The 15,649-nt window shown below is 45.1% G+C and overlaps 23 non-coding genes across 23 annotated transcripts; all 23 read right to left on the reverse strand.

The window, feature by feature from the left end:
• Nucleotides 1-4,423: 4,423 nt before the first annotated feature.
• On the reverse strand, nt 4,424-4,536 carry LOC133963364 (U5 spliceosomal RNA). The gene has a single exon (XR_009922867.1). It is a non-coding gene; the product is annotated as a U5 spliceosomal RNA (small nuclear RNA).
• Nucleotides 4,537-5,049: 513 nt separating this feature from the next.
• Nucleotides 5,050-5,241, reverse strand: LOC133964192 (U2 spliceosomal RNA). Its single transcript, XR_009923660.1, has one exon. It is a non-coding gene; the product is annotated as a U2 spliceosomal RNA (small nuclear RNA).
• A 177-nt stretch (nt 5,242-5,418) lies between these two features.
• LOC133963758 (U5 spliceosomal RNA) lies at nt 5,419-5,531 on the reverse strand. The gene has a single exon (XR_009923242.1). It is a non-coding gene; the product is annotated as a U5 spliceosomal RNA (small nuclear RNA).
• A 513-nt stretch (nt 5,532-6,044) lies between these two features.
• Nucleotides 6,045-6,236, reverse strand: LOC133964193 (U2 spliceosomal RNA). Its single transcript, XR_009923661.1, has one exon. It is a non-coding gene; the product is annotated as a U2 spliceosomal RNA (small nuclear RNA).
• A 175-nt stretch (nt 6,237-6,411) lies between these two features.
• LOC133963365 (U5 spliceosomal RNA) lies at nt 6,412-6,524 on the reverse strand. The gene has a single exon (XR_009922868.1). It is a non-coding gene; the product is annotated as a U5 spliceosomal RNA (small nuclear RNA).
• A 513-nt stretch (nt 6,525-7,037) lies between these two features.
• LOC133962922 (U2 spliceosomal RNA) lies at nt 7,038-7,229 on the reverse strand. The gene has a single exon (XR_009922486.1). It is a non-coding gene; the product is annotated as a U2 spliceosomal RNA (small nuclear RNA).
• A 177-nt stretch (nt 7,230-7,406) lies between these two features.
• Nucleotides 7,407-7,519, reverse strand: LOC133963367 (U5 spliceosomal RNA). Its single transcript, XR_009922870.1, has one exon. It is a non-coding gene; the product is annotated as a U5 spliceosomal RNA (small nuclear RNA).
• Nucleotides 7,520-8,032: 513 nt separating this feature from the next.
• LOC133962791 (U2 spliceosomal RNA) lies at nt 8,033-8,224 on the reverse strand. Its single transcript, XR_009922363.1, has one exon. It is a non-coding gene; the product is annotated as a U2 spliceosomal RNA (small nuclear RNA).
• Nucleotides 8,225-8,401: 177 nt separating this feature from the next.
• LOC133963368 (U5 spliceosomal RNA) lies at nt 8,402-8,514 on the reverse strand. The gene has a single exon (XR_009922871.1). It is a non-coding gene; the product is annotated as a U5 spliceosomal RNA (small nuclear RNA).
• A 513-nt stretch (nt 8,515-9,027) lies between these two features.
• LOC133962607 (U2 spliceosomal RNA) lies at nt 9,028-9,219 on the reverse strand. The gene has a single exon (XR_009922189.1). It is a non-coding gene; the product is annotated as a U2 spliceosomal RNA (small nuclear RNA).
• A 177-nt stretch (nt 9,220-9,396) lies between these two features.
• Nucleotides 9,397-9,509, reverse strand: LOC133963369 (U5 spliceosomal RNA). Its single transcript, XR_009922872.1, has one exon. It is a non-coding gene; the product is annotated as a U5 spliceosomal RNA (small nuclear RNA).
• A 513-nt stretch (nt 9,510-10,022) lies between these two features.
• LOC133962957 (U2 spliceosomal RNA) lies at nt 10,023-10,213 on the reverse strand. The gene has a single exon (XR_009922519.1). It is a non-coding gene; the product is annotated as a U2 spliceosomal RNA (small nuclear RNA).
• A 177-nt stretch (nt 10,214-10,390) lies between these two features.
• LOC133963370 (U5 spliceosomal RNA) lies at nt 10,391-10,503 on the reverse strand. The gene has a single exon (XR_009922873.1). It is a non-coding gene; the product is annotated as a U5 spliceosomal RNA (small nuclear RNA).
• Nucleotides 10,504-11,016: 513 nt separating this feature from the next.
• On the reverse strand, nt 11,017-11,208 carry LOC133962792 (U2 spliceosomal RNA). The gene has a single exon (XR_009922364.1). It is a non-coding gene; the product is annotated as a U2 spliceosomal RNA (small nuclear RNA).
• Nucleotides 11,209-11,385: 177 nt separating this feature from the next.
• LOC133963371 (U5 spliceosomal RNA) lies at nt 11,386-11,498 on the reverse strand. The gene has a single exon (XR_009922874.1). It is a non-coding gene; the product is annotated as a U5 spliceosomal RNA (small nuclear RNA).
• Nucleotides 11,499-12,011: 513 nt separating this feature from the next.
• Nucleotides 12,012-12,203, reverse strand: LOC133962608 (U2 spliceosomal RNA). The gene has a single exon (XR_009922190.1). It is a non-coding gene; the product is annotated as a U2 spliceosomal RNA (small nuclear RNA).
• Nucleotides 12,204-12,380: 177 nt separating this feature from the next.
• LOC133963372 (U5 spliceosomal RNA) lies at nt 12,381-12,493 on the reverse strand. The gene has a single exon (XR_009922875.1). It is a non-coding gene; the product is annotated as a U5 spliceosomal RNA (small nuclear RNA).
• Nucleotides 12,494-13,006: 513 nt separating this feature from the next.
• On the reverse strand, nt 13,007-13,198 carry LOC133962708 (U2 spliceosomal RNA). The gene has a single exon (XR_009922284.1). It is a non-coding gene; the product is annotated as a U2 spliceosomal RNA (small nuclear RNA).
• Nucleotides 13,199-13,375: 177 nt separating this feature from the next.
• On the reverse strand, nt 13,376-13,488 carry LOC133963704 (U5 spliceosomal RNA). Its single transcript, XR_009923192.1, has one exon. It is a non-coding gene; the product is annotated as a U5 spliceosomal RNA (small nuclear RNA).
• A 513-nt stretch (nt 13,489-14,001) lies between these two features.
• Nucleotides 14,002-14,193, reverse strand: LOC133964194 (U2 spliceosomal RNA). Its single transcript, XR_009923662.1, has one exon. It is a non-coding gene; the product is annotated as a U2 spliceosomal RNA (small nuclear RNA).
• Nucleotides 14,194-14,370: 177 nt separating this feature from the next.
• On the reverse strand, nt 14,371-14,483 carry LOC133963685 (U5 spliceosomal RNA). Its single transcript, XR_009923175.1, has one exon. It is a non-coding gene; the product is annotated as a U5 spliceosomal RNA (small nuclear RNA).
• A 513-nt stretch (nt 14,484-14,996) lies between these two features.
• On the reverse strand, nt 14,997-15,188 carry LOC133962794 (U2 spliceosomal RNA). Its single transcript, XR_009922366.1, has one exon. It is a non-coding gene; the product is annotated as a U2 spliceosomal RNA (small nuclear RNA).
• A 177-nt stretch (nt 15,189-15,365) lies between these two features.
• On the reverse strand, nt 15,366-15,478 carry LOC133963373 (U5 spliceosomal RNA). Its single transcript, XR_009922876.1, has one exon. It is a non-coding gene; the product is annotated as a U5 spliceosomal RNA (small nuclear RNA).
• Between the last annotated feature and the right edge of the window lie 171 nt (nt 15,479-15,649).

Here is a 15,649-nt window from a genome sequence, read left to right on the forward strand (position 1 = left end):
TCCTTGTATTCCTTTGCCCAACTTACCATTTTTTTATAATGATCTGGCATGACCTCTGCTTTCGGAAAACTGTTTTCCCATTTCGCCACAAGAGGTCTCAGATGGATAGAGAGCCAGAATTTAATCAATGGTTGGCATTTGTGTTCAGGTGGGTTTAACATTATTCTACATGTATTTGAAAAAAACAAAACTTTGAACTTCAAACCTAAATTTGGCATGTCCCTACCACCTCTTTCGACCGGCTGATACATTGTAGCTCTTTTAATGTATTCATACCCTCCCCATATGAACTGAAACAGAGATTTTTGAAGTTTTAAACAAACTAAAGCCGGCATGGGGAAAATATAAGCCACATGAAGTAATGTCGGCAATAAATCAGATTTAATAACCAAAATCTTACCACTAATGGACAGCCTTCTTAATTTCCACATATTTAGTTTTTTCAGCACTTTTCCCAATTTTGTCTCCCAATTAGTTTCTCCATCATTGTTATTTCCAAAGGATATTCCCAGTAAAGTCATTGGCCCCGCACACAGAGAGAACCCTAAAGGGTTATCAACTCTGTCCTTCCACTTTCCAAAGTATTTGATTTGGGATTTTCCTGTATTGACTCTAGAACCAGAAGCAACTGAGAATGTGTCGATGACCTGCATAGCTTCGCGCAGACAGAAATCATCTTTTAAATACAGTACAGTGTCATCTGCATACTGGGATATGGTCAAGGATTCACCACCAGGCAGCTGTATACCCTTGATGTTAACATTTTTCCTGATTGCACATGCCAGCGTTTCAATGAATAGCACATACAAGGGGGCTGATGCTGGACATCCCTGTCTGACCCCTCTGGTTTGTTTAAAGAATTCACCAAGGTTGCCATTAACATTAACACTGCTTCCGACTTCTGTGTATAAAATCCTCAACCAACTCCTGAATCTAGCACCGAAGCCAAATTTCTTTAGTGTCCTAAACAAAAAATTGTGATCAACTCTGTCAAAGGCTTTTTCCTGGTCAAGACTGAGGACAATTAGTGGTATATTTCTGTCCTGAGAATAAGATAGTATATCTCTATGCATTTGTAAATTCCAGTTTAGTTGCCTGCCAGGTACTGCACATGTCTGATCTGAGCCGATGATTAAGGGTAGAGCTGACACCAAACGGTTTGTCAAAACCTTACTAAAAATCTTATAATCTGTACAAAGCATTGTTAGAGGCCTGTAGTTTGATATTTTGTTGACATCACCTTTTTTAAACAGCAGGGATATCACCCCTTTTCTCATGGATTCCCCCATAATCCCAGATGTACATATATAAGTGAACAACTCTAACAGCCATGACCCAATGTCTTCCCAAAATATTATATAAAATTCTTTTGTGATCCCATCTATTCCTGGCACCTTGCCCTTTTTCAAAGACATGGTTGCCCTCAGGATTTCTTCTAAAGTAAAATCTTTATCTAGCTCTGTTCTCAGATCTTCAGGTATGAATCTGTCTATATTGTCTAACAATGTTGCACCTTTCATGTAGTCAACCTTTTCTGCTTTAAAAAACGTAGAAAAATGATTAGAGATAACTTGAGCAATCCCATCAGGATCGTTAATCTCCTCACCTGTTTCATTTAAAACGGAAACTATGCTCCTCCTCTTTGCCTGTGCTTTGGACTGTCTAAAGAAGTAGGGAGAACACTTTTCGTCACTCTCCCACTTCTCTCTAAGACACCGGAATTTATAGGCCTCTGCTCTGTTGTGAAAAAATAACCTCTGTTTATCTTGCAAATGTTTCAGCAAGTCCTTATCAATTTGTCCACCTGCATTTCTCTGTTCCATTAATTTATTTATGGCTTTTTGCAGTCGGTAGTATAATTTAAATTCCTCTTTCCTTGATTCTTTTGAGTAATTCTGTGTGTAGTATCTAATACGCAGCTTTGTGCTTTCCCACCATTCACAGACATTTTCATAAAATACTCTCATATGAAAGCAATCTTTTAGAAAACACTTTAATGCTACCCTAAACTGCTGGAGCTCTAGAATATTGTTGTTTAATTTCCAATACCCTTTACCATTTTTGATCATCATTGAGGTTAGTTTTACTGAGAGCATGTTGTGATCTGTGTAAAAAACTGGTGATACTTTCGCCCCTGTCACCTGAAATTCTACCGGACAAAATATATAGTCTATCCTACTCTTCGCCCCTCTACTATTTGACCATGTGAAGCCAAGATCGTCTGGGTTAGCTTTTTTATATGAATCCACCAAATTATACTTTGTAACAATATTTATTAAACTGGCCTCGGCCTTGCTGCCCTCACTTTGGGAATTGAAGTCTCCTCCAATTACCACATGGCGGTTGGTCATGAAAGCAGTGTCAAGACTAAGAAAAAGCTCCCTTCTCTCCTTTGGAGAAGAGTGGGCATATATGTTAATAACTCTTAACCCCTTTCCCTTCCAGTCAATATCTGTTACCAAAACCCTCCCCTGTACCACTGAAAAACTGCCAACCACTTGGACTTCATTATTCCCACATAGTGTTCCCACCCCAGATGAATGGACCCCCCCAATGCTCCACCTAGATTCACCTTTGGTCCACTCTTTTGAGAATAGGTTCACGTCGTCTTCATTTTTCAAGTGGACCTCTTGCAAAAGGCATAAAGAAAAGTTGATTGAACATAAATGAGAAAAGACCACTTCCCTTTTGGCCTTGTTCCTCAAACCTCTAACATTTATGGAAACTATATGTAATGAGGACATTCTGGTAAATGAGGAATGAGACAAAAAACAAAACAAACAAACAAACCATCAAAGACGAGACACTGTGTTTTCTCTAATTTTCAACTTCACAGTCAAATTCAATGCCTTCCCTATGTGTCTTTTCCTCGGGCACCGCGTGCCCTGAGTTGGGGGTATTACCCTCTGGAAGCAATGAGCATTGCTCTGAAACCAAATCCCTGTCAGAGTTGTTCGGAGCCAGGGACTCCACCAGGACACACCCGGACGGGGGCATGCTGCCGTCAGAGTCTGTCACCTTAGTCTGCACTGGAATTTGTCCATGTTCTCCACCCTCCAGCCCATCCACCCTGGCAGCAGCCTTCACATCCTGATCGCTGTTCACCTGCAGCCCCTCCATCTCCCCTTCCTCCTGCGACTCCTCCACAACCTCAGAAAGAACACTGAACACGCTATCCACTCCCAGGGGCACAGCGCTTGTCTCGATCCTCCTTTTTTTCCCCTTGCCTCCCCTGCTTTCCACTGTGGTCCACTCAGGAACAGGTTGGCTCTCCTCTGAGGTTGTAGTCTCCTCCCCCTTCTTCTTCTCTGGGGGAGGTGCTCGTTCAGGTGGATCAACCACATTTGCCTCAATCTCATTGTCCACAAACATTTGATCAATTACCTCGTTAATTGCTCTCAGGGAGGAGGCATCAGGATCTTCGCACATTGGTCGCCTTACAATGCTTGCATAGGAGGAGCGGACCTCAGGGCAGTGCTTAAATAAATGTCCTTCAGACCCACAAAGATTGCATTTTCTGGAACGGTCACAAGTCCCCATTTTGTGTCCTAGACCCTTGCAATTTCTGCACCTCACCTGCGTGCAGGATTCTGCCGTGTGACCAAAGTCTGTGCATTTTCTGCAGTAAATAGGCTGGCCCGAGTAGTACAGATATCCTCTATTTGTGCCTATGGTGAAGGAGGCAGGGGGGTGGTGGTAGCCATCGTGACCATCTGGGTCATCCTTCAGCCGCACACGACATTGTCTTTTTCCAGTCCAAACGTCAAGAGAGTCCCTGATTTCCCTCATGCTCGAAATCACTGTCACATGCTTAGAAAGGAAGTATCTGGTTGCTTCTTCAGTTACCCAGGGATTATAGTTATGAATTGTGATAACACGCTCACCAGTTCGGCAAAGGCTTTGAATCTGGTACTCCCTCAGTGGTCCATCAGCCAAACGATCAGCCAACCTTTTCGTTTCCTCCATCTTGGTGAGATTATAGAACGTAACATCAAAAAAACGGTCGGTGGCATTTCTCTGCAAGCAGAGGAGGTCATCTATCTTGAGGGACAAGGCTCCAAAAAGAATATTAACTCCAAATTCTCTCCTATCCAAAAAAACTTCAGTACTCTTCCAAATGAATCTCAAAGTATTTTTCAGCACGGGAAGTCCCTGCTGTGAAACTGTTGCTGACGTCATTATGACAATCCACGTCCGCAAACCCTTCTCACCTGGCTAGATCTTAGCCAAAAGGCCGAGAAGCGATAATCCACAAGTGTTGGATGTCCAAGCTAACCTCTTGGCACAAATCTCCCTTGCTGTGGTACCCCGTTTGTAGGTGTGCATAACAATGGCTGCTCATCACCTCCGCCCAAGCTCTCCTTTGTGGACACCTGATTGCTGACCTAGACAGCTCTTTGACTTTTCACAATTTCATAAGGCTCAGCCATACAGCAAAGCCTGCCAAAAATAGATTCAACTCATGTTTGTTCCTCTCCACGGAAGTCTTTAGTAAAAGGCGAAAGACTTGTGCGTTATGAAGAGAAACCAGAGTCAGCATGGCCCTCTGCTCGAGAGCAGCGGTGGATCCTCTCGGTCTCAGTCACCACCTTCGCGGTGGGCCTCTCTTTGCTTTCCGCATGTCAGATTCTAGTATACAACATTCCCACCACGCCCCCATCTGCCAACACAAATTATACAAGGCTTTATTTGCTCCTGCCCTGACTAGTGATTGGCTTTTAAGCCTTTTTAAGCAATACATCCCTGAACCACTTACATTGGGTCCAAAAGCGGACTCTGCTTTCTCACCAAGTCTCCCAGGAGATGTTGAGTGAAAACACGTTTCAGTTTTTGACAAATGCTTCTGATTCTATTTGGAATCCAGTTGATGCTCATTGTGACCCCGTGGAGATTCATGCATAATCGCTTCACAAGGCAGTGAGTCATCAGAGCAGTTTTGCACACTTGTCAAACTCTGCCAGGCCATTCCCTCAGTTTCATTGACCCAGTGTAGAATTCATCTTGAAACCTCCACAATTGTTTGAGTGTTTGCTTTTCTACAAGGTAAGAACAGAGTGCACCGTTCCCAGCGGCACTGCAATGCTAGGTCGATGCGTGGAGAGAAGGGAGCAAGCTCCAAATTTCTGCTCCTCTTGCCAAAAATCTGCTTAATATGTAGTCCTCATATAGAGGACATATCAGATATTAAACTGATAAGAACAGATACTACACTTGATCTTAGCCAAAAGGCCGAGAAGCGATAATCCACAAGTGTTGGATGTCCAAGCTAACCTCTTGGCACAAATCTCCCTTGCTGTGGTACCCCGTTTGTAGGTGTGCATAACAATGGCTGCTCATCACCTCCGCCCAAGCTCTCCTTTGTGGACACCTGATTGCTGACCTAGACAGCTCTTTGACTTTTCACAATTTCATAAGGCTCAGCCATACAGCAAAGCCTGCCAAAAAGAGATTCAACTCATGTTTGTTCCTCTCCACGGAAGTCTTTAGTAAAAGGCGAAAGACTTGTGCGTTATGAAGAGAAACCAGAGTCAGCATGGCCCTCTGCTCGAGAGCAGCGGTGGAGCCTCTCGGTCACAGTCACCACCTTCGCGGTGGGCCTCTCTTTGCTTTGCGCATGTCAGATTCTAGTATACAACATTCCCACCACGCCCCCATCTGCCAACACAAATTATACAAGGCTTTATTTGCTCCTGCCCTGACTAGTGATTGGCTTTTAAGCCTTTTTAAGCGATACATCCCTGAACCACTTACATTGGGTCCAAAAGCGGACTCTGCTTTCTCACCAAGTCTCCCAGGAGATGTTGAGTGAAAACACGTTTCAGTTTTTGACAAATGCTTCTGATTCTATTTGGAATCCAGTTGATGCTCATTGTGACCCCGTGCAGAGTCATGCATAATCACTTCACAAGGCAGTGAGTCATAAGAGCAGTTTTGCACACTTGTCAAACTCTGCCAGGCCATTCCCTCAGTTTCATTGACCCAGTGTAGAATTCACCTTGAAACCTCCACAATTGTTTGAGTGTTTGCTTTTCTACAAGGTAAGAACAGAGTGCACCGTTCCCAGCGGCACTGCAATGCTAGGTCGATGCGTGGAGAGAAGGGAGCAAGCTCCAAATTTCTGCTCCTCTTGCCAAAAATCTGCTTAATATGTAGTCCTCATATAGAGGACATATCAGATATTAAACTGATAAGAACAGATACTACACTTGATCTTAGCCAAAAGGCCGAGAAGCGATAATCCACAAGTGTTGGATGTCCAAGCTAACCTCTTGGCACAAATCTCCCTTGCTGTGGTACCCCGTTTGTAGGTGTGCATAACAATGGCTGCTCATCACCTCCGCCCAAGCTCTCCTTTGTGGACACTTGATTGCTGTCCAGCAGCTCTTTGACTTTTCACAATTTCATAAGGCTCAGCCATACAGCAAAGCCTGCCAAAAATAGATTCAACTCATGTTTGTTCCTCTCCACGGAAGTCTTTAGTAAAAGGCGAAAGACTTGTGCGTTATGAAGAGAAACCAGAGTCAGCATGGCCCTCTGCTCGAGAGCAGCGGTGGAGCCTCTCGGTCACAGTCACCACCTTCGCGGTGGGCCTCTCTTTGCTTTCCGCATGTCAGATTCTAGTATACAACATTCCCACCACGCCCCCATCTGCCAACACAAATTATACAAGGCTTTATTTGCTCCTGCCCTGACTAGTGATTGGCTTTTAAGCCTTTTTAAGCAATACATCCCTGAACCACTTACATTGGGTCCAAAAGCGGACTCTGCTTTCTCACCAAGTCTCCCAGGAGATGTTGAGTGAAAACACGTTTCAGTTTTTGACAAATGCTTCTGATTCTATTTGGAATCCAGTTGATGCTCATTGTGACCCCGTGGAGATTCATGCATAATCGCTTCACAAGGCAGTGAGTCATCAGAGCAGTTTTGCACACTTGTCAAACTCTGCAAGGCCATTCCCTCAGTTTCATTGACCCAGTGTAGAATTCACCTTGAAACCTCCACAATTGTTTGAGTGCTTGCTTTTCTACAAGGTAAGAACAGAGTGCACCGTTCCCAGCGGCACTGCAATGCTAGGTCGATGCGTGGAGAGAAGGGAGCAAGCTCCAAATTTCTGCTCCTCTTGCCAAAAATCTGCTTAATATGTAGTCCTCATATAGAGCACATGTCAGATATTAAACTGATAAGAACAGATACTACACTTGATCTTAGCCAAAAGGCCGAGAAGCGATAATCCACAAGTGTTGGATGTCCAAGCTAACCTCTTGGCACAAATCTCCCTTGCTGTGGTACCCCGTTTGTAGGTGTGCATAACAATGGCTGCTCATCACCTCCGCCCAAGCTCTCCTTTGTGGACACTTGATTGCTGACCTAGACAGCTCTTTGACTTTTCACAATTTCATAAGGCTCAGCCATACAGCAAAGCCTGCCAAAAATAGATTCAACTCATGTTTGTTCCTCTCCACGGAAGTCTTTAGTAAAAGGCGAAAGACTTGTGCGTTATGAAGAGAAACCAGAGTCAGCATGGCCCTCTGCTCGAGAGCAGCGGTGGAGCCTCTCGGTCACAGTCACCACCTTCGCGGTGGGCCTCTCTTTGCTTTCCGCATGTCAGATTCTAGTATACAACATTCCCACCACGCCCCCATCTGCCAACACAAATTATACAAGGCTTTATTTGCTCCTGCCCTGACTAGTGATTGGCTTTTAAGCCTTTTTAAGCAATACATCCCTGAACCACTTACATTGGGTCCAAAAGCGGACTCTGCTTTCTCACCAAGTCTCCCAGGAGATGTTGAGTGAAAACACGTTTCAGTTTTTGACAAATGCTTCTGATTCTATTTGGAATCCAGTTGATGCTCATTGTGACCCCGTGGAGATTCATGCATAATCGCTTCACAAGGCAGTGAGTCATCAGAGCAGTTTTGCACACTTGTCAAACTCTGCCAGGCCATTCCCTCATTTTCATTGACCCAGTGTAGAATTCACCTTGAAACCTCCACAATTGTTTGAGTGCTTGCTTTTCTACAAGGTAAGAACAGAGTGCACCGTTCCCAGCGGCACTGCAATGCTAGGTCGATGCGTGGAGAGAAGGGAGCAAGCTCCAAATTTCTGCTCCTCTTGCCAAAAATCTGCTTAATATGTAGTCCTCATATAGAGCACATATCAGATATTAAACTGATAAGAACAGATACTACACTTGATCTTAGCCAAAAGGCCGAGAAGCGATAATCCACAAGTGTTGGATGTCCAAGCTAACCTCTTGGCACAAATCTCCCTTGCTGTGGTACCCCGTTTGTAGGTGTGCATAACAATGGCTGCTCATCACCTCCGCCCAAGCTCTCCTTTGTGGACACTTGATTGCTGACCTAGACAGCTCTTTGACTTTTCACAATTTCATAAGGCTCAGCCATACAGCAAAGCCTGCCAAAAATAGATTCAACTCATGTTTGTTCCTCTCCACGGAAGTCTTTAGTAAAAGGCGAAAGACTTGTGCGTTATGAAGAGAAACCAGAGTCAGCATGGCCCTCTGCTCGAGAGCAGCGGTGGAGCCTCTCGGTCACAGTCACCACCTTCGCGGTGGGCCTCTCTTTGCTTTCCGCATGTCAGATTCTAGTATACAACATTCCCACCACGCCCCCATCTGCCAACACAAATTATACAAGGCTTTATTTGCTCCTGCCCTGACTAGTGATTGGCTTTTAAGCCTTTTTAAGCAATACATCCCTGAACCACTTACATTGGGTCCAAAAGCGGACTCTGCTTTCTCACCAAGTCTCCCAGGAGATGTTGAGTGAAAACACGTTTCAGTTTTTGACAAATGCTTCTGATTCTATTTGGAATCCAGTTGATGCTCATTGTGACCCCGTGGAGATTCATGCATAATCGCTTCACAAGGCAGTGAGTTTTCAGAGCAGTTTTGCACACTTGTCAAACTCTGCCAGGCCATTCCCTCAGTTTCATTGACCCATTGTAGAATTCACCTTGAAACCTCCACAATTGTTTGAGTGTTTGCTTTTCTACAAGGTAAGAACAGAGTGCACCGTTCCCAGCGGCACTGCAATGCTAGGTCGATGCGTGGAGAGAAGGGAGCAAGCTCCAAATTTCTGCTCCTCTTGCCAAAAATCTGCTTAATATGTGGTCCTCATATAGAGGACATATCAGATATTAAACTGATAAGAACAGATACTACACTTGATCTTAGCCAAAAGGCCGAGAAGCGATAATCCACTTGTGTTGGATGTCCAAGCTAACCTCTTGGCACAAATCTCAATTGCTGTGGTACCCCGTTTGTAGGTGTGCATAACAATGGCTGCTCATCACCTCCGCCCAAGCTCTCCTTTGTGGACACTTGATTGCTGACCTAGACAGCTCTTTGACTTTTCACAATTTCATAAGGCTCAGCCATACAGCAAAGCCTGCCAAAAATAGATTCAACTCATGTTTGTTCCTCTCCACGGAAGTCTTTAGTAAAAGGCGAAAGACTTGTGCGTTATGAAGAGAAACCAGAGTCAGCATGGCCCTCTGCTCGAGAGCAGCGGTGGAGCCTCTCGGTCACAGTCACCACCTTCGCGGTGGGCCTCTCTTTGCTTTCCGCATGTCAGATTCTAGTATACAACATTCCCACCACGCCCCCATCTGCCAACACAAATTATACAAGGCTTTATTTGCTCCTGCCCTGACTAGTGATTGGCTTTTAAGCCTTTTTAAGCAATACATCCCTGAACCACTTACATTGGGTCCAAAAGCGGACTCTGCTTTCTCACCAAGTCTCCCAGGAGATGTTGAGTGAAAACACGTTTCAGTTTTTGACAAATGCTTCTGATTCTATTTGGAATCCAGTTGATGCTCATTGTGACCCCGTGGAGATTCATGCATAATCGCTTCACAAGGCAGTGAGTCATCAGAGCAGTTTTGCACACTTGTCAAACTCTGCCAGGCCATTCCCTCATTTTCATTGACCCAGTGTAGAATTCACCTTGAAACCTCCACAATTGTTTGAGTGCTTGCTTTTCTACAAGGTAAGAACAGAGTGCACCGTTCCCAGCGGCACTGCAATGCTAGGTCGATGCGTGGAGAGAAGGGAGCAAGCTCCAAATTTCTGCTCCTCTTGCCAAAAACTGCTTAATATGTAGTCCTCATATAGAGCACATATCAGATATTAAACTGATAAGAACAGATACTACACTTGATCTTAGCCAAAAGGCCGAGAAGCGATAATCCACAAGTGTTGGATGTCCAAGCTAACCTCTTGGCACAAATCTCCCTTGCTGTGGTACCCCGTTTGTAGGTGTGCATAACAATGGCTGCTCATCACCTCCGCCCAAGCTCTCCTTTGTGGACACTTGATTGCTGACCTAGACAGCTCTTTGACTTTTCACAATTTCATAAGGCTCAGCCATACAGCAAAGCCTGCCAAAAATAGATTCAACTCATGTTTGTTCCTCTCCACGGAAGTCTTTAGTAAAAGGCGAAAGACTTGTGCGTTATGAAGAGAAACCAGAGTCAGCATGGCCCTCTGCTCGAGAGCAGCGGTGGAGCCTCTCGGTCACAGTCACCACCTTCGCGGTGGGCCTCTCTTTGCTTTCCGCATGTCAGATTCTAGTATACAACATTCCCACCACGCCCCCATCTGCCAACACAAATTATACAAGGCTTTATTTGCTCCTGCCCTGACTAGTGATTGGCTTTTAAGCCTTTTTAAGCAATACATCCCTGAACCACTTACATTGGGTCCAAAAGCGGACTCTGCTTTCTCACCAAGTCTCCCAGGAGATGTTGAGTGAAAACACGTTTCAGTTTTTGACAAATGCTTCTGATTCTATTTGGAATCCAGTTGATGCTCATTGTGACCCCGTGGAGATTCATGCATAATCGCTTCACAAGGCAGTGAGTCATCAGAGCAGTTTTGCACACTTGTCAAACTCTGCAAGGCCATTCCCTCATTTTCATTGACCCAGTGTAGAATTCACCTTGAAACCTCCACAATTGTTTGAGTGCTTGCTTTTCTACAAGGTAAGAACAGAGTGCACCGTTCCCAGCGGCACTGCAATGCTAGGTCGATGCGTGGAGAGAAGGGAGCAAGCTCCAAATTTCTGCTCCTCTTGCCAAAAATCTGCTTAATATGTAGTCCTCATATAGAGCACATATCAGATATTAAACTGATAAGAACAGATACTACACTTGATCTTAGCCAAAAGGCCGAGAAGCGATAATCCACAAGTGTTGGATGTCCAAGCTAACCTCTTGGCACAAATCTCCCTTGCTGTGGTACCCCGTTTGTAGGTGTGCATAACAATGGCTGCTCATCACCTCCGCCCAAGCTCTCCTTTGTGGACACTTGATTGCTGACCTAGACAGCTCTTTGACTTTTCACAATTTCATAAGGCTCAGCCATACAGCAAAGCCTGCCAAAAATAGATTCAACTCATGTTTGTTCCTCTCCACGGAAGTCTTTAGTAAAAGGCGAAAGACTTGTGCGTTATGAAGAGAAACCAGAGTCAGCATGGCCCTCTGCTCGAGAGCAGCGGTGGAGCCTCTCGGTCACAGTCACCACCTTCGCGGTGGGCCTCTCTTTGCTTTCCGCATGTCAGATTCTAGTATACAACATTCCCACCACGCCCCCATCTGCCAACACAAATTATACAAGGCTTTATTTGCTCCTGCCCTGACTAGTGATTGGCTTTTAAGCCTTTTTAAGCGATACATCCCTGAACCACTTACATTGGGTCCAAAAGCGGACTCTGCTTTCTCACCAAGTCTCCCAGGAGATGTTGAGTGAAAACACGTTTCAGTTTTTGACAAATGCTTCTGATTCTATTTGGAATCCAGTTGATGCTCATTGTGACCCCGTGGAGATTCATGCATAATCGCTTCACAAGGCAGTGAGTTTTCAGAGCAGTTTTGCACACTTGTCAAACTCTGCCAGGCCATTCCCTCAGTTTCATTGACCCATTGTAGAATTCACCTTGAAACCTCCACAATTGTTTGAGTGTTTGCTTTTCTACAAGGTAAGAACAGAGTGCACCGTTCCCAGCGGCACTGCAATGCTAGGTCGATGCGTGGAGAGAAGGGAGCAAGCTCCAAATTTCTGCTCCTCTTGCCAAAAATCTGCTTAATATGTGGTCCTCATATAGAGGACATATCAGATATTAAACTGATAAGAACAGATACTACACTTGATCTTAGCCAAAAGGCCGAGAAGCGATAATCCACTTGTGTTGGATGTCCAAGCTAACCTCTTGGCACAAATCTCCCTTGCTGTGGTACCCCGTTTGTAGGTGTGCATAACAATGGCTGCTCATCACCTCCACCCAAGCTCTCCTTTGTGGACACTTGATTGCTGACCTAAACAGCTCTTTGACTTTTCACAATTTCATAAGGCTCAGCCATACAGCAAAGCCTGCCAAAAATAGATTCAACTCATGTTTGTTCCTCTCCACGGAAGTCTTTAGTAAAAGGCGAAAGACTTGTGCGTTATGAAGAGAAACCAGAGTCAGCATGGCCCTCTGCTCGAGAGCAGCGGTGGAGCCTCTCGGTCACAGTCACCACCTTCGCGGTGGGCCTCTCTTTGCTTTCCGCATGTCAGATTCTAGTATACAACATTCCCACCACGCCCCCATCTGCCAACACAAATTATACAAGGCTTTATTTGCTCCTGCCCTGACTAGTGATTGGCTTTTAAGCCTTTTTAAGCAATACATCCTTGAACCACTTACATTGGGTCCAAAAGCGGACTCTGCTTTCTCACCAAGTCTCCCAGGAGATGTTGAGTGAAAACACGTTTCAGTTTTTGACAAATGCTTCTGATTCTATTTGGAATCCAGTTGATGCTCATTGTGACCCCGTGGAGATTCATGCATAATCGCTTCACAAGGCAGTGAGTCATCAGAGCAGTTTTGCACACTTGTCAAACTCTGCCAGGCCATTCCCTCAGTTTCATTGACCCAGTGTAGAATTCACCTTGAAACCTCCACAATTGTTTGAGTGTTTGCTTTTCTACAAGGTAAGAACAGAGTGCACCGTTCCCAGCGGCACTGCAATGCTAGGTCGATGCGTGGAGAGAAGGGAGCAAGCTCCAAATTTCTGCTCCTCTTGCCAAATATCTGCTTAATATGTAGTCCTCATATAGAGGACATATCAGATATTAAACTGATAAGAACAGATACTACACTTGATCTTAGCCAAAAGGCCGAGAAGCGATAATCCACAAGTGTTGGATGTCCACGCTAACCTCTTGGCACAAATCTCCCTTGCTGTGGTACCCCGTTTGTAGGTGTGCATTACAATGGCTGCTCATCACCTCCGCCCAAGCTCTCCTTTGTGGACACCTGATTGCTGACCTAGACAGCTCTTTGACTTTTCACAATTTCATAAGGCTCAGCCAAACAGCAAAGCCTGCCAAAAATAGATTCAACTCATGTTTGTTCCTCTCCACGGAAGTCTTTAGTAAAAGGCGAAAGACTTGTGCGTTATGAAGAGAAACCAGAGTCAGCATGGCCCTCTGCTCGAGAGCAGCGGTGGAGCCTCTCGGTCTCAGTCACCACCTTCGCGGTGGGCCTCTCTTTGCTTTCCGCATGTCAGATTCTAGTATACAACATTCCCACCACGCCCCCATCTGCCAACACAAATTTTACAAGGCTTTATTTGCTCCTGCCCTGACTAGTGATTGGCTTTTAAGCCTTTTTAAGCAATACATCCCTGAACCACTTACATTGGGTCCAAAAGCGGACTCTGCTTTCTCACCAAGTCTCCCAGGAGATGTTGAGTGAAAACACGTTTCAGTTTTTGACAAATGCTTCTGATTCTATTTGGAATCCAGTTGATGCTCATTGTGACCCCGTGCAGAGTCATGCATAATCGCTTCACAAGGCAGTGAGTCATCAGAGCAGTTTTGCACACTTGTCAAACTCTGCCAGGCCATTCCCTCAGTTTCATTGACCCAGTGTAGAATTCACCTTGAAACCTCCACAATTGTTTGAGTGTTCAATTTTCTACAAGGTAAGAACAGAGTGCACCGTTCCCAGCGGCACTGCAATGCTAGGTCGATGCGTGGAGAGAAGGGAGCAAGCTCCAAATTTCTGCTCCTCTTGCCAAAAATCTGCTTAATATGTAGTCCTCATATAGAGGACATATCAGATATTAAACTGATAAGAACAGATACTACACTTGATCTTAGCCAAAAGGCCGAGAAGCGATAATCCACAAGTGTTGGATGTCCAAGCTAACCTCTTGGCACAAATCTCCCTTGCTGTGGTACCCCGTTTGTAGGTGTGCATAACAATGGCTGCTCATCACCTCCGCCCAAGCTCTCCTTTGTGGACACTTGATTGCTGACCTAAACAGCTCTTTGACTTTTCACAATTTCATAAGGCTCAGCCATACAGCAAAGCCTGCCAAAAATAGATTCAACTCATGTTTGTTCCTCTCCACGGAAGTCTTTAGTAAAAGGCGAAAGACTTGTGCGTTATAAAGAGAAACCAGAGTCAGCATGGCCCTCTGCTCGAGAGCAGCGGTGGAGCCTCTCGGTCTCAGTCACCACCTTCGCGGTGGGCCTCTCTTTGCTTTCCGCATGTCAGATTCTAGTATACAACATTCCCACCACGCCCCCATCTGCCAACACAAATTATACAAGGCTTTATTTGCTCCTGCCCTGACTAGTGATTGGCTTTTAAGCCTTTTTAAGCAATACATCCCTGAACCACTTACATTGGGTCCAAAAGCGGACTCTGCTTTCTCACCAAGTCTCCCAGGAGATGTTGAGTGAAAACACGTTTCAGTTTTTGACAAATGCTTCTGATTCTATTTGGAATCCAGTTGATGCTCATTGTGACCCCGTGGAGATTCATGCATAATCACTTCACAAGGCAGTGAGTCATAAGAGCAGTTTTGCACACTTGTCAAACTCTGCCAGGCCATTCCCTCAGTTTCATTGACCCAGTGTAGAATTCACCTTGAAACCTCCACAATTGTTTGAGTGTTTGCTTTTCTACAAGGTAAGAACAGAGTGCACCGTTCCCAGCGGCACTGCAATGCTAGGTCGATGCGTGGAGAGAAGGGAGCAAGCTCCAAATTTCTGCTCCTCTTGCCAAAAATCTGCTTAATATGTAGTCCTCATATAGAGCACATATCAGATATTAAACTGATAAGAACAGATACTACACTTGATCTTAGCCAAAAGGCCGAGAAGCGATAATCCACAAGTGTTGGATGTCCAAGCTAACCTCTTGGCACAAATCTCCCTATTCGTGGTACCCCGTTTGTAGGTGTGCATAACAATGGCTGCTCATCACCTCCGCCCAAGCTCTCCTTTGTGGACACTTGATTTCTGACCTAGACAGCTCTTTGACTTTTCACAATTTCATAAGGCTCAGCCATACAGCAAAGCCTGCCAAAAATAGATTCAACTCATGTTTGTTCCTCTCCACGGAAGTCTTTAGTAAAAGGCGAAAGACTTGTGCGTTATGAAGAGAAACCAGAGTCAGCATGGCCCTCTGCTCGAGAGCAGCGGTGGAGCCTCTCGGTCACAGTCACCACCTTCGCGGTGGGCCTCTCTTTGCTTTCCGCATGTCAGATTCTAGTATACAACATTCCCACCACGCCCCCATCTGCCAACACAAATTATACAAGGCTTTATTTGCTCCTGCCCTGACTA

Source organism: Platichthys flesus, chromosome 10 (assembly GCF_949316205.1).
Source record: "Platichthys flesus chromosome 10, fPlaFle2.1, whole genome shotgun sequence".
NCBI lineage: Eukaryota > Metazoa > Chordata > Actinopteri > Pleuronectiformes > Pleuronectidae > Platichthys > Platichthys flesus.